This window comes from Coregonus clupeaformis, chromosome 26, assembly GCF_020615455.1.
Source record: "Coregonus clupeaformis isolate EN_2021a chromosome 26, ASM2061545v1, whole genome shotgun sequence".
Lineage (NCBI taxonomy): Eukaryota > Metazoa > Chordata > Actinopteri > Salmoniformes > Salmonidae > Coregonus > Coregonus clupeaformis.
Window position 1 is genome coordinate 14,357,676 of NC_059217.1, and position 26,699 is coordinate 14,384,374.

The 26,699-nt window shown below is 45.7% G+C and overlaps 1 protein-coding gene across 1 annotated transcript in view; it reads left to right on the top strand.

Annotated features, from left to right (window-relative positions):
* Positions 1-20,582: 20,582 nt before the first annotated feature.
* Positions 20,583-26,699, top strand: part of LOC121540409 (occludin) — a 52,941-nt gene continuing 46,824 nt past the window's right edge. The window contains exon 1 of the mRNA XM_041849256.1: positions 20,583-20,834. The gene's annotated coding sequence lies outside the window, so the exon portion shown is untranslated. The remainder of the gene's footprint in view (positions 20,835-26,699) is intronic.

Genomic DNA, 26,699 nt, shown 5'->3' on the forward strand with positions numbered 1-26,699 from the left:
ATGTCCCAAATTAAACTCTTAGAAGATATATGTTATATATATCGATAACAGTCACTTATTAAATAAATACCTCTTATCAGTCTCATTCTGGATGTCGCATAATCCTTGAACCTGCAAGAACCCTAACCTTAATGATGAATCAGCAATTCACAAATTGGCTTAATTATTTATTTACTAACTAAATAATAACACAATACAAACACACAGGTTATTGATTACTAACGTAATACAATGAAAACAGGTCCCTAGTGGACTGGACAGTAATCAATGCTTGGGTAGAAGGAGGGACAGAGTGGAAGAGAGAGAGATTCAAACTATTGTGGTTACTTTGGAGACTATGCTCACAGTAATCATAATACTTACGCACCCTCATAACGCTCATTCGGATTAGAAATGCAACATGTATTTACGTGTTGCTGTCCTCGATAGTTGAGTTGATGATGTAGGACTCTGGTTTGCCCACCAAAGATCTCAATGTCCTTGGTAGAGTTTCTGGTCATAGTAGTTGCTAGAATGAATACTTCAGATGTACCAGCGGTTGTCGGAGAGGGATTGTCCTTTCCAACTCGTGTCTTTAGTGAAAGTTCTCTAGATGACTATACATGCCAGCTGCAGACTGAGATGATAAGGTCTAGTGGATTGTCTTCTTCTTCACCTCGTGTAGAGGTTGAGAGTTTCAGAGTTTCTCCATTTCAAATGTGTGGACTAACGTCTCACGTTTTCTGGTCTTTCTAGTCTAACCATTTTGTAACGTGTAGCTTTAGCTTCACGCTTCTTGGTGTTGTAGAGTGTCAACCATTTTAAGCCGTGGGGCTTACTGGTCTGGTAGAAATTCAACCATTTGCAACGTTTGGCTCACGCTTCACATCTGCTGGTCTAAAGGTTGATTTGTTTTTCAAGGCTTTTTATGCCCTCTGGGTAAAAGGGGCGTTCCATCATGTTTGTGCTCATCTGGACGTGGCCACTGACTGAGAACAAATCAATATGGAAAACAATAATCTCATCTAGAAGGCTAAAATCACATTGTTATCTTCACAAAAGTATTATTATACTTAAACATTTGTTTTATACAACAAATAGATGTAAACCTCATAACTGGGAAGTGTACCCAACAGTTATGTTGTTCCACCGTCTTTAATGACATCACAACATAGTAACGAATTTGACATGATTGTTCTTTAAGTCCCCACCAACCATTTCCCACATACTTTTAAGTAGAAATGTTGTTTCATTATCCACTTTTGGATGTTGGAGTTTTGGCGGGAAGACTTCCTTTGTTAACAAAGGGGTCCTTTCTCCCAATACTTCATGGCAAGGAAGATACATTTACAACCGGTCATATAACTGGCACCCAGGAAAGGGGGTGTTCAAACCTTTGCCTAGCAGGAATCTTTTATCCTCAGCCCATGAGGGCAAGTCATGACATACCTCTTGCTTAGTGGTGTTGCAGACTCTGGGACCTTTTAGAACAGGTGTATATATACTGAGATCATGTGACAGATCATGTGACACTTAGATTGCACACAGGTGGACTTTATTTAACTAATTATGTGAGTTCTGAAGGTAATCGGTTGCACCAGATCTTATTTAGGGGCTTCATAGCAAAGGGGGTGAATACATATGCACGCACCACTTTTCCGTTATTTATTTCTTAGAATTTTTTGAAACAAGTTAGTTTTTTCATTCCACTTCATCAATTTGGACTATTTTGTGTATGTCCATTACATGAAATCCAAATAAAAATCAATTTAAATTACAGGTTGTAATGCAACAAAATAGGAAAAACGCCAAGGGGGATGAATACTTTTGCAAGGAACTGTAGATATGGCCATTTTCACATTTTCATAAATTCATAGAATGTTTGGGAATTACATATACTAAGGCATTTGTGAAAATTCTATAGCAATATAGATTGGGAAAGGGCCGTGCATTTGGACAATTAATAGACACTGCAGTAAATACAACCTAATAAAAACATCTGTCTTGTCCAGGACCAGAGTCTATGCAGACCGGTGCGCCATAGCCAATCAGAGCTACAGTAGGCCTATATGCAAATAAGCCATTTGCCACAGGGGCCTGCCATCATTCAATTTGAACTGGACTGTGTGTTTACAGGCAGTAGTAACAGCACAACTTTAGATCATTAGAAAACATTTGCCAAAAGCCACAAAATACACCTGAATGGATTTCTGCAAATACTGTATGTAAATATCACCGGAGTCCTCTTACATTTGAGAATTTCACAGTCCTATTGATCAAACAACCATGAAAAGGTAGGCGGTCTCTCCCTCAGTTACCTATGCACATCAACAACAACAAGATCAACAACTAATGCTAGCCAGAGCGAAATGAGCTAAAATCTAACAAGGGAATATTAGATAAACCTCCCCAAACTTTTTCAGCTAGTTGGCCATCAAAATTGCGCTGATAAACAATGGGGAATAGTAGCCTGCTCGTCCTTCTGCAGTTTGCCCACCATTGCTGCCAATGCATGCTTGTCCAAACCCATGTTTTGACAACTGAATGGGAACTTGCCTGGCTGCCCGCTCATTTGATCAATGCAAAATACATTTGATTGACAACTAAGAGATATGCTAACTGTGGATAACAGTCGTTCAAGTTCAGCATAGCTAGCTAGCAAAGCGATTCACATTTCTTGCTATCTAACCAAATCATACCTGCATCTCTAGCTGTAGCTTCCGAAAAACGATATGAGGGGAAAAAGTCGGTCACTCATCCACACCTCCAATGACATGACATCCTCCCAGCAGCTAGCTAGCTAGCTAGCTAATGTTAGGCTCCATGTTTTTAGCTTGCTAAATAAATAGATACATAAATAGATACGCTAGCCCATGGGTGTCAAACTCAATCAGTGCACGGACCATATTGAAAAAAAAACACAACTAATTCACGGGCCAGACATAGCCTTTGTGTTTTTTGTTTTTTAAATGTGCAACTGCGACCCAAACTGGCCATTGTTTTATTAGAAAAAAGATGGCCCTTTATAATGTCCACTAATGTACATAGGATGCTGTATATACAATTGTAACATATTAAAACAAAATAGATAAATCATATTTGTCCAGCATTTGCTGCTATGTTTGCAGATGTGCATAATATGCTGTGACCCTAATCAAAAAGTATTTAATAACTTCAAATAACTGTTGGTTGTTGTAACTCGGGTGCGGTTGAATGCAGCATTACTGTAAGGTGCACTCAATGTATTGTAGTTGAATAGCCAGCCTAGACTGCTGCTCAAATGTTGCTGTAATAGGCCTACATGTTTATTTTGGTTGCTTTAAAAACCGAAGCCAGACTGCAACATTTTAGTAGCCTAGCTAGGACAGTGGCATGTGTCTGTACACTTTCCCTCCACTGGGCGCTGTAAACGGGACACACGAAAGCGGCGCCTTTTAAGTTGAATTCACCTATGGGAGCGCATCCGGCTGTAATTTCATAAAGCAGATGACTCAACTGTTGACTCATTTATACTGGCGTGTGTGTCCTATTGTCCTTTACTAGTAATTTATACCCGCGTGTGAATCCTTTATTTTATAACTTTTTCACAACCCAAGATGATATTGTCTGTAGGCTACAGCAATGACCCGTTGGAACCGCAACTTGGCATGGACATTTGCCCTAAAACACGGTAGAAGATTCGGTCAGTGTCATTAGTGATGATATGACACAGGGCATTGGCTGGCTCTTGTGTGGGTGTGTGGGTCTGGGAGGAGGGGTGTGCATGTGGCAATGCACTGCCGTTTGGCGTGCAGCACGTTGGCAGTGCTTGCTGTGACTTGTAGTGCAGCGCATCAAGGGCGGTATGGTAGCGGGCCAAAATGAATTGACAACCTAAATCATTGCATTCGTGTTTGACACGTGCTAGCCTATTAGCCACATTATGACTGACTTGTGATCATTACCTTTGCTAATTTGATTGTAATGACATTCCCAGCCTTAGTTACAGTCATCTGTTTTTGTTCAAAATATTGAGTAATTGAAACTGAAACGGTGCATCCCGATTGGGCGGAGGCAGCAAACAATGCACCAGGCCAGCTGGGATTTACAACCTGATACTATCAAGACTACCAAGAAATGTATTGGTGAATTAAATGAATCATGCATTGAACTGCATCCATCTATTTAAGTGATTAAAGCTGGTGTTTGGAGGATAAATTGGCATGGGTGTTGTGAGGCCCGAGACAAAGTTGAGGGCCGGCAAACCCTGCCAATATATCCTCCAAACACCGGCTTCGAGGGCATTATCACTTTTATACAACAGGTTACCAACATATTCAAATAATGATTGACATATTTTCATTAAAAACGTTATTTTGATTAATTAATTAGTACAATTTCATCCTTCCACAAGATATTGTCCCGACACAAATCTAGGGTTGCTACCCAAGCCGGCTGGATGATCGTTCTATGGGTTCGGTTGCCAGAGATGTGACCCAGTCGTTCAGTCTTTTTGTTCTGTATCTATGGACGCGACCCAGTCGTTTGTTCTAAATGTTCCATTGTCATACTGGCTGGCAACGTTCTTATCCCTTGCTTGCTAGCTAGCCAACTACGGCTAATTTACAGTCACGTCAAACAGTGCATCCAGAATAACAACAAAGTAGCTGCATTTGCATTTGTTTAAGCTGTTTTCTAGTGACATTTATTTGGATACATCTATAACAATGAGTTAATGAGGCGTAATTTCACCTGGCAAAATAAATGTGCTCTCTTGACAGGACACTGTTGTTCAGAGGAGCTAGCCAACGACACAGCTAACACAATCACTTCAAACTGAAGCTGGAAAGACTGCAAACTAGCTGCACTTCGTTTCGTTTGACCTTTTTTCAATTGTCATTTTTTTGTATATTTCCATAAACATGATGCCAGCTGATTCATGATTTAGACTGGCTGAGAAACGCTGCCCTTCTGTGTGTCTCGTCCCGACTCCCGACATATTCATTACCAGTGCTTAATTGGGAGGTCCCAGAACACATAGTGAGCGCGGGAAGGTGGGGGGTTATCCGGGGGACTCGGAGGTACCGCAACACATTGAGAAAAAAAGTTACAAACACAACATAGCAGCAAAGTTTAGTCTCCTTTTAAGGCTGTTCGGAAGACTCTGGCTGTAGTCATTTTGAGTGTAAACTATAACCTGGGTGTCCTCTTTAGCCTTGTCAACAATGATTGCTGCCACCAAATGCGCCTTGGTTCGGGCATGTTCCAAAAACTTTTTTTCTGAGGACTCTTTTTTTAATGTCAGAGGCAGAGGATGTTCTGTACATTCCACCCACACTTTTGCTAGCTAGTTTAATCCCTCCAGTCGTTGCTAGACCCAAGCTCCCTACCTTTTTGCGTGTTGTACAGCCAAGCTTTGAATTCTGCATGACAAGCCAGGGGTTATACATTTGCTTGTTATTGAACTGCAAATTGCACCTGCTCCGAGCACTTCGTCGGTGGATGAAGCGTGGATCCCCAGCACCCTCTTCCTCTGAGTCTGACTCGCTAGTAGGCCTACTAGCTAGTGGAGGTGCCGGTGGTGATGCTGAACTGGCAGGATTAACAGCGCTGCTAGCTAAGGCATCGCCATCAGGAACAGTTTGCCCCTCACTCTACTCCTCGGCACTAACAGTTATCTGGCTCGTTCTGGGTTCGATTCACCAACTTTCTCCGGATTTTTATAATCAACATGTCATCAAACTCGATTACCTTTTCTTATCCATTTTTTATTTCACACGTTTAAAATTCAGTAGGGAGACGACTAGCCTAGGCTACGTGACGTGATTATGTAGGGACCTCTTCACTAGTTGACCACCTCTACCAAGACCTGTGTCAAGATCAGTTACTTACCCCACCGGCCCTCCCCATAACCTCTATGTACAAATAAGAGAGCAGGTCTGTAATCAGTGTGGCAGGATAGGATGATTACGCAGAAGGATGACCATGCTTTTACATGATGGTCTTTCTGGGGGGCGGGATAAATAATGTGGAGGCAACTTGATTTAACTCTCATTACTTTTATTAGAATGTTTACAGTGCGAGTAGTGAAACAATTAATAAATCATGCCGCGATAGGTACCGGATAGGGTAAATAGGTGCTGGAACGAACAAAGTCAAATCTGAGAGGTGCCGGATCCTGTTCCGGCAGGATTCGGCTCAAATTAAGCACTGTTCATTACTATGGGACAGTAGGAGATCGAATTTGAATATTGAAACAATGTTGCAAATGTCGGAAAGAAAGACAGCAAGGTTTATACAAATCTCCGCTGTTGAAAATGAAATGTTATTAAAAAAAAGTGAAATAATGTCTAGATGCCTTTTTTAGTGGAGATCAAGTTAATAAATTGCCTGGCTGGGCTGATGAGACAGTGGATTGCACAGTCAGATGGAACAGAGTAAATAGGCATTTTAACATCATAGATTTAGCTGGTGGTAACTTGTGGAATAGACACCAGCTTGAATGTGGTTTTAACCAATCAGGAATAGACCCAACCGTTGTATAATCTTCCAACAATACCTTACTGTACATCATGGAATTTCTTTGCCAAATATAACCAATTTTTTAAAGCTCTTATAAAGTTGGTTTTGTAGCATAAACTGGGAATTTAATATTTTTTTACTGATATTATGATTGTTTCATATCTGCAAAGTAGTTCATATGCTCTCAGTTCCACTTTAAACATGGTTTTAAGGAGCATAAACTGAAGGATGCCTAACGGCGTGTTTGTGTGTGAGTGTACGCGAGAGTTTGTGAGCATTCTGAAAGTATTCAGACCCCTTGGTTTTTTCCACATTTTGTTACGTTGTAGCCTTATTCTAAAATCGATTAAATTGTTTTTTCCGCTCATCAATCTACACACAAACCTCATAATGACAAAGCAAAAACAGGTTTATAGTATATTTAGCAGATAACACATTTACATAAGTATTCAGTGCATTGTTGAAGCACCTTTGGCAGAGATTACAGCCTCGAGTCTTCTTGGGTATGACGCTACAAGATTGGCACACCTGTATTTGGGGACTTTCTTCCATTCTTCTCTGCAGATCCCCTCAAGCTCTGTCAGGTTGGATGGGGAGCGTCGCTGCACAGCTATTTTCAGGTCTCTCCAGAGATGTTCGATCGGGTTCAAGTCCGGGCTCTGGCTGGGCCACTCAAGGACATTCAGGGACTTGTCCCAAAGCCACTCCTGCGTTGTTTTGGCTGTGTGCTTAGGGTCGTTGTCCTGTTGGAAGGTGAACCTTCGCCTCTAGTCTGAGGTCCTGAGTGCTCTGGAGCAGGTTTTCATCAAGGATCTCTCTGTACTTTGCTCTGCTCATCTTTCCCTCAATCTTGACTAGTCTCCCAGTCCCTGCCACTGAAAAACATCCCCACAGCATGATGCTGCCACCACCATGCTTCACCGTAGGGATAGTGCCAGGTTTCCTCCAGATATGACGCTTGGCATTCTTTTATTTATTTATTTATTTCACCTTTATTTAACCAGGTAAGCCAGTTGAGAACAAGTTCTCATTTACAACTGCGACCTGGCCAAGATAAAGCAAAGCAGTGCGATAAAAACAACACAGAGTTACATATGGGGTAAAAAACATAAAGTCAAAAATACAACAGAAAATATATATACAGTGTGTGCAAATGTAGCAAGTTATGGAGGTAAGGCAATAAATAGGCTATAGTGCAAAACAATTACAATAGTATTAACACTGGAATGCTAGATGTGCAAGAGATTATGTGCAAATAGAGATACTGGGGTGCAAAAGAGCCAGTATCTCTATTTATCAGGTCAAAGAGTTCAATCTTGGTTTCATCAGACCAGAGAATCTTCTTTGTCATGGTCTGAGAGTCCTTTAGGTGCCTTTTGGCAAGCTCCAAGCGGGCTGTCATGTGCCTTTTACTGAGGAGTGGATTCCGTCTGGCCACTCTACCATAAAGGCCTGATTGGTGGAGTGCTAAAGAGATGGTTGTCCTTCTGGAAGTTTATCCCATCTCCACAGTTGAACTCTGGAGCTCTGTCAGAGGGACCATCAGGTTCTTGGTCACCTCCCTGACCAAGGCCATTCTCCCCCGGTTGCTCAGTTTGGCCAGGTGGTCAGCTCTAGGAAGAGTCTTTGTTGTTCCAAACTTCTTCCATTTGAGAATGATGCAGGCGACTGTGTTCTTGGGGACCTTCAATGCTGCAGACATTTTTTGGTACCCTTCGCCAGATCTGTGCCTCGACACAATCCTGTCTCGGAGCTCTACGGACAATTCCTTTGACCTCATGGTTTAGTTTTTGCTCTGACATGCACTGTCAACGGTGGGACCTTATATAGACAGGTGTGTGCCTTTCCAAATAATGTCCAATCAATTGAAATGACCACCAGTGGACTCCAATCAAGTTGTAGAAATATCTCAAGGATGATCAATGAAAACAGGATGCGCCTGAGCTCAATTTCGAGTCTCATAGCAAAGGGTCTGAATACCTATGTAAATAATGTTTTTCTGTTTTAAATTTTTTATCCATTTGCAGACATTTCTAAAAACCTGTTTTCGCTTTGTCATTATTGTGTGTAGATTGATGAGGAACATTTTTTATTTATTACATTTTAGAATAAGGCTGTAACGTAACAAAATGTGGAAAAAGTGAAGGGGTCTGAATACTTTCCGAATGTGTGAGTATATGTCCATTTTCTACGATTAAGTATATTTTGAGCGCAAACTCACTCCACCAGTGATCGACTTTGTTATGAAGTCTGAGCACAAGTATAATGATGAAGAGATGAAAACACAAGTGTGTTGTCTCTGACAGTCCCTGAAGTACTGGTTTGGAAACCCTACAGCAAGGCAGTGGACTGCTGGTCCATCTGAGTCATTGCTTACATTCTGTAAGTATGAGGAACGGACTTGTTTTTTCATGTTAGCTCAAATGTTTCTCCTAGCACTGCTAAGAGGATGGTCTGTTCTCTGCAAACTTATGATGCCTTATTTATCCTTACTGTGATGAGGGTGATAGAAGGAGTCAGGCGCAGGAGTTATTCTGTCGTACACAATTGCGCTGGATAGCGACACACGAAAACAGGCACAGGGGAAACTATCTACCCTGGCAATACACAGTACGGGATACTCCAACAATATACAGGCACAGGGGAAATATCTACCCCGGCAATACAAAGTGCGAGTAGCTCCACCGAGCTACACTACTCTCACAATAAACAATCACCCACAAGGACAAGGGGGGCAGAGGGAACACTTATACACAGACTAATGAGGGTATAAGAACCAGGTGTGTGTAATTGACGAGACAAGACAAATGGAATGATGATATATGGAGCGGCAATGGCTAGTAAGCCGGTGACGACGACCACCGAAGCCTGCCCGAACAAGGAGGGGGCAGGCTCCGGTACCCCCTCCTTGACGTGCAGCTCCAGCAGCGCGCCTACCCTGGCCTCGGGGACGGCCAGGAGGACGCGGAGCAGGGCGAGCCGGATGGCGACGGTGGAAATCCCGCAACAGGGAGGGATCGAGGATATCCCTCACTGGGACACAGCACCGTTCCTCCGGACCGTACCCCTCCCACTCCACGAGGTACTGAAAGCCCCCACCCCCGACGCCTCAAATCCAGGATGGAACGGACAGAGTACACTGGGGGCCCCTCGATGTCCAGAGGAGGTGGAGGAACCTCCCGCACCTCAGACTCCTGGAGCGGACCAACCACTACCGGCCTGAGGAGAGACACATGAAACGAGGGGTTAATACAGTAATCAGGGGAAGTAATAACCTATAAGTGACCTCGTTGATTCTCCTCAGGACTTTGAACAGCCCCACAAACCGCGGGCTCAGCTTCCGGCAGGGCAGGTGGAGGGGCAGATTCCGGGTTGAGAGCCAGACCCGATCCCCCGGTACGAAGACTGTGGTGGCAGTCAGCGTTGGCCTTCTGACGACGCACGGCGTGCTGGAGGTGAACGTGGGCAGCGTCCCACATCTCATCCACACGCCGAAACCAGTCATCCACCGCAGGAGCCTCGGTCTGGCTCTGGTGCCATGGTGCCAGAACCGGTTTGTAACCTAAAACACATTGGAATGGCGTTAGGTTAGTAGAGGAGTGGCGGAGAGAGTTCTGGGCATATTCTGCCCATGGCAACAACACTGAACAGTCCCTCGGCCGGTCCTGGCAGTAGGACCACAGGAACCTACCCACATCCTGATTTACCCATTCCACCTGCCCATTTGACTCGGGGTGGAAACCAGAGGTCAGGCTGACCGAGACCCCCAGACGTTCCATGACCGCCTTCCAGACCTTGGACGTGAACTGGGGACCTCGGTTGGACACTATATCCTCTGGTACCCCGTAGTGCTGGAAGACGTGAGTAAACAGGGCCTCCGCAGTTTGCAGGGTCGTGGGGAGACCGGTCAGAGAAAGGACCAGGATGGTGGTGTTACCTTGGGAGAGGGGAAGATCAGTCAAATAATCAACACTTAGATGAGACCATGGTCATTGTGGAACTGGTAATGGTTGTAAAGTACCCGCTGAGAGGTCCCTAGGTGCCTTACTCTGGGCGCACACCGAGCAGGAGGAGACGTACACCCTCACGTCCTTAGCCAAGGTAGGCCACCAGTACTTTCCGGTCAGGCAGCGCACTGTACGACCGATACCTGGGTGACCAGAGGAGGGTGACGTGTGTGCTCAGTAGATCAGACGATCACGGATAAGAGCAGTCACGTACCGCAGCCCAGCTGGACACTGAGGTGGAGATGGATCTGTGCGTAATGCCTGCTCTATATCCGCGTCCATCACCCATACTACCGGCGCCACAATGCAGGAGGCCGGGAGTATGGTGGTGTTGTCTCTGGGCCTCTCCTCTGTGTCATACAGCCGGGACAGTGCATCTGTCTTCACGTTCTTCGTACCCGGAATGTATGACAATGTAAAATCAAACCGGGTGAAGAATAGGGCCCACCTGGCCTGGCGAGGATTCTGCCTCCTCGTGCCCGGATGTACTCCAGGTTACGGTGGTCCGTCCAGACGAGGAAAGGGTGTTTCGCCCCTTCGAGCCTGTGACTCCACCCTTGTCAAAGCTTAGACAACAGCTAACAGCTCCCGATCACCAACGTCGTAGTTCTGCTCCGCTGGACTGAGCTTTTTAGGGAAGAAGGCACAGGGGCGAGCTTGGGTGGCGTGCCCGAGCGTTGAGATAGGACAGCGCCTATCCCTACCTCGGACACATCCACCTCCACTACGAACGGTAGTGATGGATCGGGGTGGGCCCGTACTGGGGCTGAGGTGAACAGACCCTGCAGTCTACTGAAGGCCAGGTCAGCCTCAGCAGACCAGCGGATCCAGGACGGCCCACCCTTCAACAGGGATGTAATGGGAGCTGCGACCTTGCCAAAGCCCCGGATAAACCTTCGATAGTAGTTGGCGAAGCCAATGAAGCGCTGCACCTCCTTAACCGTGGTTGGAGTCTGCCAATTACGCACGGCTGAAATGCGATCTCCCTCCATCTCCACACCTGAGGTGGAAATGCGGTATCCAAGGAAGGAGACGGACTGCTGGAAAAACATACACTTCTCGGCCTTGGCATTAAGGTCATTTTCCAACAGTTGGGCTAGCACTTTGTGAACCAGGGACACATGCTATGCACGCGTAGCGGAATACACCAGGATGTCATCGATGTAGACCACCACACTGCGACCAAGCATGTCCCGAAACACCTCGTTCTCAAAGGACTGGAAGACAGATGGAGCATTCATAAAACCGTAGGGCATCACCAGGTATTCATAATGCCCCGTGGTTGTGCTGAATGCTGTCTTCCACTCATCCCCCTCCCGAACACGCACCAGGTTGTATGCACTCCTGAGATCTAATTTGGTGAAGAAGCGCGCCCCATGCATTGTCTCAATAACTGAAGGAATTAGGGGGAGAGGATAACTAAATCTTATCGTCTCCTTGTTCAGTGATCGATAATCAATGCATGGGCGCAGACCGCCGTCTTTCTTCTTCACAAAGAAGAAACTCGAGGAGACGGGTGAAGTGGAGGGACGTATATACCCCTGGCCCAGGGACTCAGTGACGTATGTTTCCATAGCCTCTGTTTCAGCCTGCGACAGGGGGTACACATGACTCCTGGGAGGTACAGAGTCTACCCGAAGGTTTATCGCACAATCCCCCGCCCGATGAGGTGGTAACTTTGTCACCTGTGTCTTAGAAAACGCGTGCGCCATATCGAGGTATTCGGGGGGAATGCGCATGGTGGAGGTACCGTCTGGACTTTCCACCATGGTTGCACCAACGGAAACACCTAGACACCTACCCTGATACTCCTGCGACCACCCCGTGAGAACCCTCTGTGGCCATGAGAAGGTGGGGTTGTGGAGTGCTAGCCAAGGAATACCTAATGCCACAGGGAAAGTAGGAGGCTCAATAATAGAAAAAGTAACCTGCTCACAATGAGTCTCCTGGGTGATCATGGTGACTGGTACAGTAACTTCCTTAACAAACCCGGACCCTAATGGTCAACTATCAAGTGCTCTGACGGGGAGTGGAATGGATAGGGGAACCAATTAAATGCCTTGACGGTGTGAGAATGCCCTGTCCATAAAGTTCCCAGCTGCGCCTGAATCGACTAGCGCCTTACACTGGGGAACTACCATGTGATCGGGAGAGTAGATAGGTAGGGTACAGTGCGCAGCAGAGGGCTCTGAATGAGTGTGGGTGTTCGATACCTGGGGTGATGTGAGTGCCCTGCCTGCCGCCTCCAGACCCAAAAGAGCATTGACGACTACGTGTGGTGTACTGTCCCTTCGTGCCACCAGAGTGGCACTGTCGCTGTTGTCCTCCGCTCTCTCGGATGGCGGCTCCACCCAGCTCCATCAGCTCGGGATCCGAGTCGTCCGGGGTGGACACGGGCAGACCCCTACCAGGACGTCCTCTGGCTGCCAGCAGGTTGTCCAAACGGATGGCCATGTCCACCAGTTGCGTGAAAGACAACATGGTGTCCCGGCAGGCTAGCTCCTGTAGGACGTCCTCCCGCAGATGGCACCGGAAATGGTAGATCAGGGCCCATTCGTTCCACCTGGACCCCACTGCAAGAGTCCGAAACTCCAACGCGAAGTCCTACGCGGTCCTCGCCCCCTGCCTCAGGTGGACCAGCCACTCGCCCGCCTTTCGAGGCGAGCAAACTCCCGTAGTTCTCCAACGCGGCTCCTCCTTCGTTCCAAACCACGTTGTCCCACTCCAGGGCTTTCCCCGAGAGGCAGAGAATGAGGATGGACACCTTCTCCTGTTCTGATGGGGCCAGCCTGATGCTGGAGAGGTAGAGCTCCAGTTGGAGGAGGAATCCTTGGCAGAGCACCGCCGTCCCGTCGAACGCCCGTGGTCGGGATATCTGGATCTCTCCGGGTGCTGGGATGGAGGTGGCTGGATCCGGTTGGCCAGCTGGTCTCAACAGATCGGGTCCTCTCCTCTCCAGGCGCTTATCAACAGCTTCCCCCAAGCTGGCCAGCATCGTTGAATGCTCCTGGACCCGTGCCACGACTCCAGGCATGCGCTCCTCTCCCGCAGACTCCATAGCGGGTGGGTGATTCTGTGATGAGGGTGATAGAAGGAGTCAGGCGCAGGAGGGTAAATCACAGAATACAGAGTTTATTCCATCGTACACAATAGCGCTGGATAGCAACACACGAAAACAGGCACAGGGGAAACTTTCTACCCTGGCAATACACGGTACCGGATACTCCAACAATACCCTGGCAATACAAAGTGCGAGTAGCTCCACCGAGCTACACTACTCTCACAATAAACAATCACCCACAAGGACAAGGGGGGCAGAGGGAACACTTATACACTGACTAATGAGGGGATAAGAACCAGGTGTGTGTAGTTGACAAGACAAGTTAAATGGAATGATGATATATGGAGCGGCAGTGGCTAGTAAGCCGGTGACGACGAACGCCGAAGCCTGCCCGAACAAGGAGGGGAGGCAGCCTCGGCGGAAGTTGTGACACTTACTTCATCTTACGCTGAGGTAAATGATGATCGAACATACTTGAATAGGGTGAAAGCAAGTCCACTAAATTCATATCAGATCACTGATTTACATTCTACATTTACTTCATTTAGCAGACGCTCTTATCCAGAGCGACTTACAAATTGGTGCATTCAACTTATGATAGCCAGTGGGACAACCACTTATTTTTTATGGGGGGGTGGGGGGGGGGGGGGCAGTTGAAGGATTAATTTTATACTATTCCAGGTATTCCTTAAAGAGGTAGGGTTTCAAGTGTCTCCGGAAGGTGGTCAGTGACTCCGCTGTCCTGGCGTCGTGGGGGAGCTTGTTCCACCATTGGGGTGCCAGCTTTGACTGGGCTGAGCGGGAACTGTGCTTCCGTAGAGGTAGGGGGGCTAGCAGGCCAGAGGTGGATGAACGTAGTGCCCTCGTTTGGGTGTAGTGTCTGATAAGAGCCTGAAGGTAAGGAGGTGCCGTTCCCCTCACAGCTCCGTAGGCAAGCACCATGGTCTTGTAGTAGATGCGAGCTACAACTGGAAGCCAGTGGAGTGTGCGGAGGAGCGGGGTGACATGAGAGAACTTGGGAAGGTTGAACACCAGACGGGCTGCAGCGTTCTGGAAAAGTTGTAGGGGTTTAATGGCACAGGCAGGGAGCCCAGCCAACAGCAAGTTGCAGTAATCCAGACGGGAGATGACAGGTGCCTGGATTAGGACCTGTGCCGCTTTCTGTGTAAGGTAGGGTCGTACTCTGCGAATGTTGTAGAGCATGAACCTGCAGGATCGGGTCACCGCTTTGATATTAGCGGAGAAAGACAGGGTGTTGTCCAGGGTCACACCAAGGTTCTTTGCACTCTGGGAGGAGGACACAATAGAGTTGTCAACCGTGATGGCGAGATCATGTAGCGGGCAGTCCTTCCCCAGGAGGAAGAGCAGCTCTGTCTTGCCAAGGTTCAGCTTGAGGTGGTGATCCGACATCCACACTGATATGTCTGCCAGACATGCAGAGATGTGATTCACCACCTGCTTATCAGAAGGGGGAAAGGAGAAAATGAATTGTGTGTCGTCTGCGTAGCAATGATAGGAGAGACCATGTGAGGATATGACAGAGCCAAGTGACTTTGTGTATAGAGAGAATAGGAGAGGGCCTAGAACTGAGCCCTGGGGGACACCAGTGGTGAGAGCACGTGGTGCGGAGACAGATTCTCACCACGCCACCTGGTAGGAGCGACCTGTCAGGTAGGACGCAATCCAAGAGTGAGCAGCGCCGGAGATACCCAACTCGGAGAGGGTGGAGAGGAGGATCTGATGGTTCAAAGTATCAAAGGCAGCAGATAGGTCTAGAAGGATAAGAGCAGAGGAGAGAGAGTTAGCTTTAGCAGTGCGGAGAGCCTCCGTGACACAGAGAAGAGCAGTCTCAGTTGAATGACCAGTCTTGAAACCTGACTGGTTTGGATCAAGAAGGTCATTCTGAGAGAGATAGCAGGAGAGTTGGCTAGAGACAGCACGCTCAAGAGTTTTGGAGAGAAAAGAAAGAAGGGATACTGGTCTGTAGTTGTTGACATCGGATGGATAGAGTGTAGGTTTTTTGAGGAGGGGTGCAACTCTCGCTCTATTGAAGACGGAAGGGACATAGCCAGCGGTCAAGGATGAGTTGATGAGCGAGGTGAGGTAAGGGAGTAGTTCTCCGGAAATGGTCTGGAAAAGAGAGGAGGGGATAGGGTCAAGCGGGCAGGTTGTTGGGCGGCCGGCCGTCACAAGTCACAAGATTTCATCTGGAGAGAGAGGGAAGAAAGAAGTCAAAGCATAGGGTAGGGCAGTGTGAGCAGGACCAGCGGTGTCATTTGACTTAATAAATGAGGATCGGATGTCGTCAACCTTCTTTTCAAAATGGTTGACGAAGTCATCCACGGAGAGGGAGGAGGGAGGGGGAGGAGGAGGAGGATTCAGCAGGGAGGATAAGGTGGCAAAGAGCTTCCTAGGGTTAGAGGCAGAGGCTTGAAATGTGGCTTTAGCAGCGGAAACAGAGGAAGAGAATGTAGAGAGGAGGGAGTGAAAATATGACAGGTCCGCAGGGAGTCTAGTTTTCCTCAATTTCCGCTCGGCTGCCCGGAGCCCTGTTCTGTGAACTCACAATGAGTCGTCAAGCCACGGAGCAGGAGGGGAGGACCGAGCCGGCCGGGAGGATAGGGGACATAGAGAGTCAAAAGATGCAGAAAGGGAGGAGAGGAGGGTTGAGGAGGGTTGAGGAGGCAGATTCAGGAGATTGGAGGGAGAAGGATTTAGCAGAGGGAGAGAGTAGCGGGAGAGAGAGAGCGAAGGTTGCGACGACACATTACCATCTGAGTAGGGGCAGAGTGAGTAGTGTTGGAGGAGAGCGAGAGAGAAAAGGATACAAAGTAGTGGTCGGAGACTTGGAGGGGAGTTGCAGTGAGATTAGTAGAAGAACAGCATCTAGTAAAGAGAGGCCATAACCAATGGTATAAGATGGAGTCGCAGGAGTGAGGTCGGGTGAGGTCGTCGGGTAAGCTTGGCTTTATACATAGTTTGGGCTTTGTCGAGTAAGGCTAAAACTATGTATTTAGATTGTAGTTAGGTATTGTAGGAAGTTATCGTGGGTTGTTGTATGTAATTATTGTAGGTTAGTATTGTATTCGGCTGAGCACGAAGGCTTGATGACTCATTGCGAGCTCACAGAACAGAGCTCCGGGCAGCGGAGCGGAAATGGAAGAAAACTAAACTCCCTGCCGACCTGGCATCTTTTCACTCCCTCCTCTCTACATTTTCTTTATCTGTTTCTGCTGCTAAGGCCACTTTCTACCACTCTAAATTCCAAGCATCTGCCTCTAACCCTAGGAAGCTCTTTGCCACATTCTCCTCCCTGCTGAATCCTCCCCCACGGTTTCCTTGTGGAGTCATGAGAAACTTCCCAGTCAGTCCCAGAACGTAGAATTGCAATTCGTATATATTACGAATTTGGTTAGGGTTAAGGTCAGGAGTTAGGTTAAAGGGGAAGGGTTAGCTTACATACAAAGTAGTTGCAAAGTAGCTAAAAAGCAGTAAGTAGTTGTCCATGATGAGTAGCTGAAATGCTAGATGTCCGTGATGAGATTTGAACATGCAACCATTGGATTGCTTGATGTTCTCGTTATACGCCCACCCATCCATCCACTCCAACCAACCACCCTACTTTTGTTTTTGCCTAAAGTAACCTTCTGTCTTGTGTAACCATACCAAACTTAACATATCATACTAATTTGAGATCCTGGATTTACATTTACTATGTTACATTTAGTCTATGAGACCAGACTGAACCCACAGAGGTCTCATAGACCACATTCTAACCTGAAGGGGCAATATGAACCTGTTGATAAAGACTTTTGGGGAGGAGAGTTTCAGCCTGGCTTTGAACTGGTCAAAACGTAATCCATTTAAAGATGCACTCTGGGAAAATCTGTAACATATCACACGAAATGGATGATTTTGTACACAATTGGATGACGGGAACCGTTTTGGCTTGTGAGCACCACTTTCGACAACTGGCTGAAATTATACAAAAGTTTGATAGTGCATCTTTAAGTTAAGACAATGGAGGATGTAATGAGCTCAGCCCTCTTGCTTAACAGCAGGGAATAGATGTGTGCGAATACAAAACCAAATGTATAAGTCTGGATATTTTTTTCACAGTGTAGATACAACCAACTAACATTTCCTTTTGGATCACCCTTCCATGGATCTTTTCTTAATTCATATTGGGGTTGTTTCTTCAAGCCATTGTGTGTGTAGAGAGAGAACTTGATTTAAAGAATGTAAATAATAATTCAATTGTCTCACTTCATCATTACATCTGTCACTCTCACCATAAGGTCACGTTAAATTGTTGATACTTTTGGTAACCTATTGCACATACAAAAGTGGGATTTTACTCAAGACTACATTTAAAAAAGAAATGTTATTGCACCACCCTATTTTTCCCATTACTCTGTTCAAATGTCCATAATTTAAAAGTATGTACTAGAAATAGCTTGACCTGGCAACCTTTGGGGTCTAAGATATTGAGATAAGTGGCATTGAAAAGTCTGACATGGAATATATACCCTAACCTGTGATCTATGTAAAAGGGGATATCTAGTGAGAACTAACCCATTCAGCTGTGGCTTTCAGCCCTCTATCAAAATAATACAAGTCATATGATCTTAAAAAGTGTTCATTAACAACCTTTGGGGTCTAAGATGTTGAGAAAAGTGGCATTGAAGAGTCTGACATAGAATATCATGCCTCACCCTAACCTGTGATCTGTGTAAAATGTATGTACTACCACAAAATCCTACCCCCAATTCAGTAGTGGTCTTCAGTGAGGTGCACAGCTGCATGTTTCTGTCCTCCATGACTGGGAAAGGCATAGAAGATCCTACATCCATCTCATTAGATCAGAACAGGATGGATCAACAGTGATTCATATTACTGGTTTGCATCCCGAAATATATTATATTATTATATTTTCAATATATTATTATTATTATTATTATTACAAAATATTTAATGGGGTATGGTAGTAGGTGCCAGGCGCACCGCTTTGTGTCAAGAACTGCAACGCTGCTGGGTTTTTCACGCTCAACAGTTTCCCGTGTGTATCAAGAATGGTCCACCACCCAAACGACATCCAGCCAACTTGACACAACTGTGGGAAGCATTGGAGTCAATGGGTCCAGCATCCCTGTGGAACGCTTTCGACACTTTGTAGAGTCCATGCCCCGACAAATTGAGTCTGTTCTGAGGGAAAAGGAGAGGAAAGTTGTTCCTAATGTTTGGGGAATGGTAAAAAACTATTTATAGAGTGTGGTCCTCTGTAGCTCAGCTGGTAGAGTACAGCGCTTGTAACGCCAGGGTAGTGGGTTTGATCCCCGGGACCACCCATACACAAAAATGTATGCACGCATGACTGTAAGTCGCTTTGGATAAAAGCGTCTGCTAAATGGCATATTATTATTATTATTGAACGTTTCCAAGAACACAGTGGTCTCCATAGAGCTGGCCGTCCGACCAAACAGGCAAGAAGGACCTTGGTCAGGAAGGTGACCAAAAACCCAATGACTACTCTGACAGAACTACAGAGTTCCTTGACTGAGATGGGAGAACCTGCCAGAAGGACAACAATCTCTACAGCACTTCACCAATCTGGCCTTTATGGGAGAGTGGCCCGACAGAAGCCACTCCTGAGAAAAAGGCACTTGACAGCACGCCTGGAGTTTGCAAAAAGTCACGTGAAAAACAGAGTATAAGGCAAAAGATTCTGTGGTCTGAGGAGACAAACGTGGAACTCTTCTGGAGAAAACCAGGCACAGCTCATCACCCGTCTAACACCATCCCTACCGTGAAGCATGGTGGTGGCGGCATCATGCTATGGGGATGTTTTTCAGCAGCGGAGTCTGGTAAGGGAACAATGAATGGTGCCAAATACAGGCAAATCCTTGATGAGAACCTGATTCAGAGTGCAAATTACCATTCATTGTTCCCTCTATCCTTACCAGTCTCCCAGTCTCTGCTGCTGAAAAGCATCCCCATAGCATGATGCTGCCACCACCATGCTTCACGGTAGGGATGGAGTTAGACGTTCCAACAGGACAATGACACCAAGCAGAGGAACACGCCCATTGAGTTCACAGCTGGTGAATGGCGATGCCTCATCGCGATTGGTTATTCCCCATAATTTGCAACTATGTCAATGAGCGTCATCACTATCTTTCCTTTGCGGTAGGCCCAGAGACAGAAGAGAAAGCGAGACACTCGACTCCCTATTTTTTTCTGATCGGGTGGGGCCTCTCTGGTCTACTTATTGCCCCCACCCCACGTAGGGGGTTCCCAAGAGCGAGACATCTCAATGGCTCATTTTCTCTGGTTAGGCGGTGCGGGTGGAACGAGCGGGGAGGGATAACTAAGTAGACCAAAGCACAAATGTTACAATGTTAGTTTCATTACGTGTTGTACAATATGATGTAAAACACAGGAAAACAGAATTTTGACAGCACTGGGCCTTTAATATTGTATTTCAGTAAAATGTGTACATTTTCTTGTTTACTTTAATGCTGGTGTGTCATTATACTGAGATTTCTACAGTACCCAAAAGCTATAGCAAGGTGGAGACATCCACCAGAAGAAAAATAAGCATGTACTGTATCTAGTGGGAATGAATGGATAACTAGGCCACCTCCAATAGCCAAGGAATTAGCCAACCATTGAGAACAACAACAACAACAAAAAATAGAGAGAGGGAAAAAAATCTGTGTAGATCATGTAATGTATTTGGCAAAGCCAGTAAGGATCTATAGGCATAAACGGAATAATGTCAGATATGTGTCAAGCAAAGGACAACCCTGCCCTGCAATTGGGGGGGGGGGGCTTTGACTTTTTCTCTTAAGTATCACACACTAGGCGAAATGATAAAGAAAAAGGTCACTCTCAAAGCAGTAAAAGCAGTTCATACAATACATTACTATACTTTCCTTTACTGTGGATAGTCGACTAGTCTACAAATCACACCTACCTCCAGACAGCACAGTGCTGGGCAGTCAGCCAAGCAATGTCCTTTGAAAGCGCAACAAAACACTTGTTCACAGACACAGTCCTTGAAGAACCATTGCCTCTCTGCATGGAACGGGACGAGTAAAAAGAGGGAGCCACCACATTAGAGCAGGTCAAGAATAAAGAGGTACATTTTGTTGCCGATGAAGTTTCATCTAATTATTTCTACTTCTCTGATCTCAATCTTTGCGGATACAAAGTAAACTCGCTAAACGACGGTGGATTCGGCTCTGGCTCAAGCGCCAACACCCGGCTGTTTTTTCTACGCTCAGGTGAGTGAAATGGCCGTTAAGTCGACTTCAAACCATTAGAAATCAAATTAATAACCTGTTTAAATTGGTGGACTGTGTACTAACATTTATTATGCACTGATTTGTACATACATTTCTAAGTCCACAGAAGACATGGTGTTTATAAATTGTTGGCTATATAAAAAAAAAAAAATTGGGAATTTTTTTACTTTTTAGTGTTTTATAGGTATTAGTTACTCTAACATTTAGTTTCTTCTTTTGGCCTATTGTCAAGCATTCCGTTCTCTCACACAAGCTCGCAATTGTGAGCTCCAGGGGCTTGAGGGAGGGTCTCACAGGTGGGGGTTTCCGTTCGCGTTGTTGTGATTTTTTTTCTGTTACTTCAATTTAAACATGCCTAGTGGTTAACATAATTTCTTCAAAAGATCGGATGTATAATGGGAACATCTCAGGCTAAAACGTTTAAATACATTGCCATATGCCCATTTGTGTTCTCTAAAAGGCTAAACATGCAGTTATTTTGCCCTAGTCTGTCTAGTCCTGTATTGCGAGATTGTGAGCTATTGTTTGCCTTGTACTGCGTTATCCTTAATTGATTTTTATTAAGAGCGATCCTCTAGAGCAGGGGTATTCAACGCTTACCCTATGAGGTCCGGAGCCTGCTGGTTTTCTGTTCTACCTGATACTTAATTGCGCCCACCTAGTGTCCCAGGTCTAAATCAGTCCCTGATTAGAGGGGAACAATAAAAAAAAACAGTGGAACTGGCTTCAAAGTCCAGAGATGAGTTTGAGGGCTCTAGAGTGTTTTGAATGCCCCATGCAACTAGAGCAGGTATTCCCAAACTCGGTCCTGGCCTCCCCCTGGATGCATGTTTTGGTTGTTGCCCTAGCACTACACAGCTGATTCAAATAACCAACTCATCATCAAGCTTAGATTATTTTAATCAGCTGTGTAGTGCTAGGGCAAAAAAACTAAATGTGCACCCGGGGGGGTGGACACACACTCAAATTAGTGTGATACAGTATGTTACGTTTGGTATGATTACATAAGACAGACGTTTAAGGCAAAAACGAAAGTAGGGTGGTTGGTCAGGCGAATAATGCAAATGTCTAGCATCCCAAAGGTTGCGTGTTTTAATTTAATCACAGACAACTTTAGGATTTTAGCTAACCCTTTCACCCTTAACCCTTAAACCTAACGCTAACCTTAACCATAACCATAACCTTAACCCTAACCTCTAGCTTAGCTAACGTTAGCCACCTAGCTAACATTAGCATTAGCCACCTAGCCAAATTGTAATTCGTAACATATCATACGTTTTGAACATTCGTAACATATCATACGAATTGTAATTCGTAACATATCATACAAAATGGATGATGGACAACTACTAATTAATACACACCATACTATGTTACGTCTATCCCTGATTCCAGGTTGTTTTGATAGATGTGAGCCAGGCGAAACAGGGTTGGAATTCTGTTATCAACAAGAGATGATTGAGTGTGCACTGGATGTGAGCAGCTCAGTGAGTTGTGGATGGCTGATCTTTGACACCAGCAAGACAGCCTGCATGACAGCCTCCATCCCTGTGTTGATTGGTTGCAAGACCATTGTCTGTTTCACAGAAGCAACATTTACAAGAAGCTCTGAACTGTAGGCTGCTGTTGGAACTGTATTGTATTCTAGGCCTTACTGCCCTGGTTCTTTTGTAAAAAATGTCCAGTCGGAGTGGAGGTGTACATGTATTTTGGTGAGGCAGTATCACCACGTACATGCAGAGCAGAGTCCTGGAATGGTGTAACGGATCCAGGTGTCTAAACTTTACACACTGCAGAGGGAGTTATTTCCAATATTCTATGATGATGATGGAAGGTACTGGGCAGGCTGTTGATAAACAAAGGTGGAACCCCCTTCAGAAGACATCTTATCATCCTGCCCAAATGTACCCCTCTCCCCCCCTCCGCTCTCTGCTCTCCCTCGCTCCACACAGTATCCACACGCAGAATAACTCTTGTTGGATACTTTCTGTACTGTGCCTAGTTTTCTTCTCCCTAAATACCATGGAAACAACAATTCCCGTGCCTTGCAGTCTTGACTTTCCCCTCACCCTCCAAAAACAAAGACAAGAAGTTAGGGAGCTAGGAAGGGAAGGAGTAAAATATTTAAACAGGTCAACATTCACAAGTCCGCAGGGCCAGAAGGATTACCAGGTCGTGTACTCAGAGCATGCGCTGACCAGCTGGCAAGTGTCTTCACTGACATTTTCAACCTCACCCTGACCCAGTCTGTAATACCTTCATGTTTCAAGCAGACCACGAATGTCAAGGTAACCTGTCTAAATGACTATCGCCCCCTAGCACTCACATATGTAGCCATTAAATGCTTTGAAAGGCTGGCCTTGATTCACGTCAACATCATCATCCCAGACACCCTGGACCCACTCCAATTCGCATACCCCCCCCAATAGATCCCCAGAAGATGCAATATCCACACTGCCCTTTCCCATTTGGACAAAAGGAACACCTACATGACAATGCTGTTATTGACTACAGCTCAGCGTTCAACACCATAGTGCCCTCGAAGCTCATCACTAAGCTAAGGTCTCTGGGACTGAACACCTCCCTCTGCAACTGGATCCTGGACTTCCTGACGGGCCAACCCCAGGTGGTGAGGGTAGGCAACAACACGTCCGCCACGCTGACCCACAACATGGGGGCCCCTCACGGGTGTGTGCTTAGTCCCCTCCTGTACTCCCTCCAACACCATCATTAACTTTGCCAACGACACGATGGTGGTAGGTCTGATCACAGACGACGATGAGACAGCCCATAGGGAGGAGAACAGAGACCTGGCAGTGTGGTGCCAGGACAACAACCTCTCCCTCAACATCAGTAAGTCAAAGGAGTTGATTGTGGACTATGGGAAACGTAGTACATCACTGGGGCCGAGCTCCCCGCCATCCAGGACCTCTATATAATATAATGATAATATAATATGCCATTTAGCAGACGCTTTTATCCAAAGCGACTTACAGTCATGCGTGCATACATTTTTTTTTGTGTATGGGTGGTCCCGGGGATCAAACCCACTACCTTGGCGTTACAAGCGCCGTGCTCTACCAGCTGAGCTACAGAGGACCACGGATTATGAATTTTCTATACCAGGCGGTGTCAGAGGAAGGCCCACATTTAAAAAAAAAAAACTCCAGCCACCCAAGACACAGGTTGTTCTCTCTGTACCGCATGTCTGGAACCAACAGGACCCTGAACAGCTTCTACCCCCAAGCCATAAGACTTCTAAACAAGACTGCTAAATAGCTAATCAAATGGCTACCCGGACTACCTGCATTGACCCTATTTTGCACTAACTCTCTTGCACTGACTCTATGTGCACACACTGTACTCTACCCACACACCACACATACTTACACTGACACCCCAACACACACACACTACATACGCCCACACACAACATGCACACACATGCATACTGAAACCCCAACACTCACACACACACTTTCACACTCACCACATACGCTTCTGCTAGTCACTTTACCCCTACCTATATGTACAGTACATAGCTACCTCAATTATCTCGTAACCTTGCACATCGACTCGGTACTGGCACTCCCTGTATATAGCCATGTTATTTTCTGCTCCCTATAGACACTGAGTGTACAAAACATTAGGAACACCTGCTCTTTCCATGACATAGACTGACCAGGTGAATCCAGGTGAACGCTATGATCCCTTATTGATGTCACTTGTTAAATCCACTTCAATCAGTGTAGATGAAGGAGAGGAGACATGTTAAAGAAGGAGTTTTAAGCCTTGAGACAATTGAGACATGGATTGTGTATGTGTGTCATTCAGAGGGTGAATGGGCAATACAAAATATTTAAGTGCCTTTGAACGGGGTATGGTAGTAGGTGCCAGGAGCACCGGTTTGAGTGTGTCAAGAACTGCAACGATGCTTGGGTTTTCACGCTCAACAGTTTCCCGTGTGTATCAAGAATGGCCCACCACCCAAAGGACATCCTGCCAACTTGACACAACTGTGGGAAGCATTGAAGTCAACATGGACCAGTATCCCTGTGGAACGCTGAATTGAGGCTGTTCTGAGGGTAAAAGTGGGTGCAACTCAATATTAGGAAGGTGTTCCTAATGTTTTGTACACTCAGTGTATAGCCATGTTATTTTTACTCGTTATTTTTATTTGTTATTCACTGTGTCACTATTTATATATATATATATATATATATACAGTGGGGAAAAAAAGTATTTAGTCAGCCACCAATTGTGCAAGTTCTCCCACTTAAAAAGATGAGAGAGGCCTGTAATTTTCATCATAGGTACACGTCAACTATGACAGACAAAATGAGGAAAAAAAATCCAGAAAATCACATTGTAGGATTTTTTATGAATTTATTTGCAAATTATGGTGGAAAATAAGTATTTGGTCAATAACAAAAGTTTCTCAATACTTTGTTATATACCCTTTGTTGGCAATGACACAGGTCAAACGTTTTCTGTAAGTCTTCACAAGGTTTTCACACACTGTTGCTGGTATTTTGGCCCATTCCTCCATGCAGATCTCCTCTAGAGCAATGATGTTTTGGGGCTGTCGCTGGGCAACACAGACTTTCAACTCCCTCCAAAGATTTTCTATGGGGTTGAGATCTGGAGACTGGCTAGGCCACTCCAGGACCTTGAAATGCTTCTTACGAAGCCACTCCTTCGTTGCCCGGGCGGTGTGTTTGGGATCATTGTCATGCTGAAAGACCCAGCCACGTTTCATCTTCAATGCCCTTGCTGATGGAAGGAGGTTTTAACTCAAAATCTCACGATACATGGCCCCATTCATTCTTTCCTTTACACGGATCAGTCGTCCTGGTCCCTTTGCAGAAAAACAGCCCCAAAGCATGATGTTTCCACCCCATGCTTCACAGTAGGTATGGTGTTCTTTGGAATCAACTCAGCATTCTTTGTCCTCCAAACACGACGAGTTGAGTTTTTACCAAAAGTTATATTTTGGTTTCATCTGACCATATGACATTCTCCCAATCCTCTTCTGGATCATCCAAATGCACTCTAGCAAACTTCAGACGGGCCTGGACATGTACTGGCTTAAGCAGGGGACACGTCTCGCACTGCAGGATTTGAGTCCCTGGCGGCGTAGTGTGTTATTGATGGTAGGCTTTGTTACTTTGGTCCCAGCTCTCTGCAGGTCATTCACTAGGTCCCCCCGTGTGGTTCTGGGATTTTTGCTCACCGTTCTTGTGATCATTTTGACCCCACGGGGTGAGATCTTGCGTGGAGCCCCAGATCGAGGGAGATTATCAGTGGTCTTGTATGTCTTCCATTTCCTAATAATTGCTCCCACAGTTGATTTCTTCAAACCAAGCTGCTTACCTATTGCAGATTCAGTCTTCCCAGCCTGGTGCAGGTCTACAATTTTGTTTCTGGTGTCCTTTGACGGCTCTTTGGTCTTGGCCATAGTGGAGTCTGGAGTGTGACTGTTTGAGGTTGTGGACAGGTGTCTTTTATACTGATAACAAGTTCAAACAGGTGCCATTAATACAGGTAACGAGTGGAGGACAGAGGAGCCTCTTAAATAAGAAGTTACAGGTCTGTGAGAGCCAGAAATCTTGCTTGTTTGTAGGTGACCAAATACTTATTTTCCACCATAATTTGCAAATAAATTCATAAAAAATCCTACAATGTGATTTTCTGGATTTTTTTTCCTCAATTTGTCTGGCATAGTTGACGTGTACCTATGATGAAAATTACAGGCCTCTCTCATCTTTTTAAGTGGGAGAACTTGCACAATTGGTGGCTGACTAAATACTTTTTTTCCCCACTGTATATATATATAATTATTTT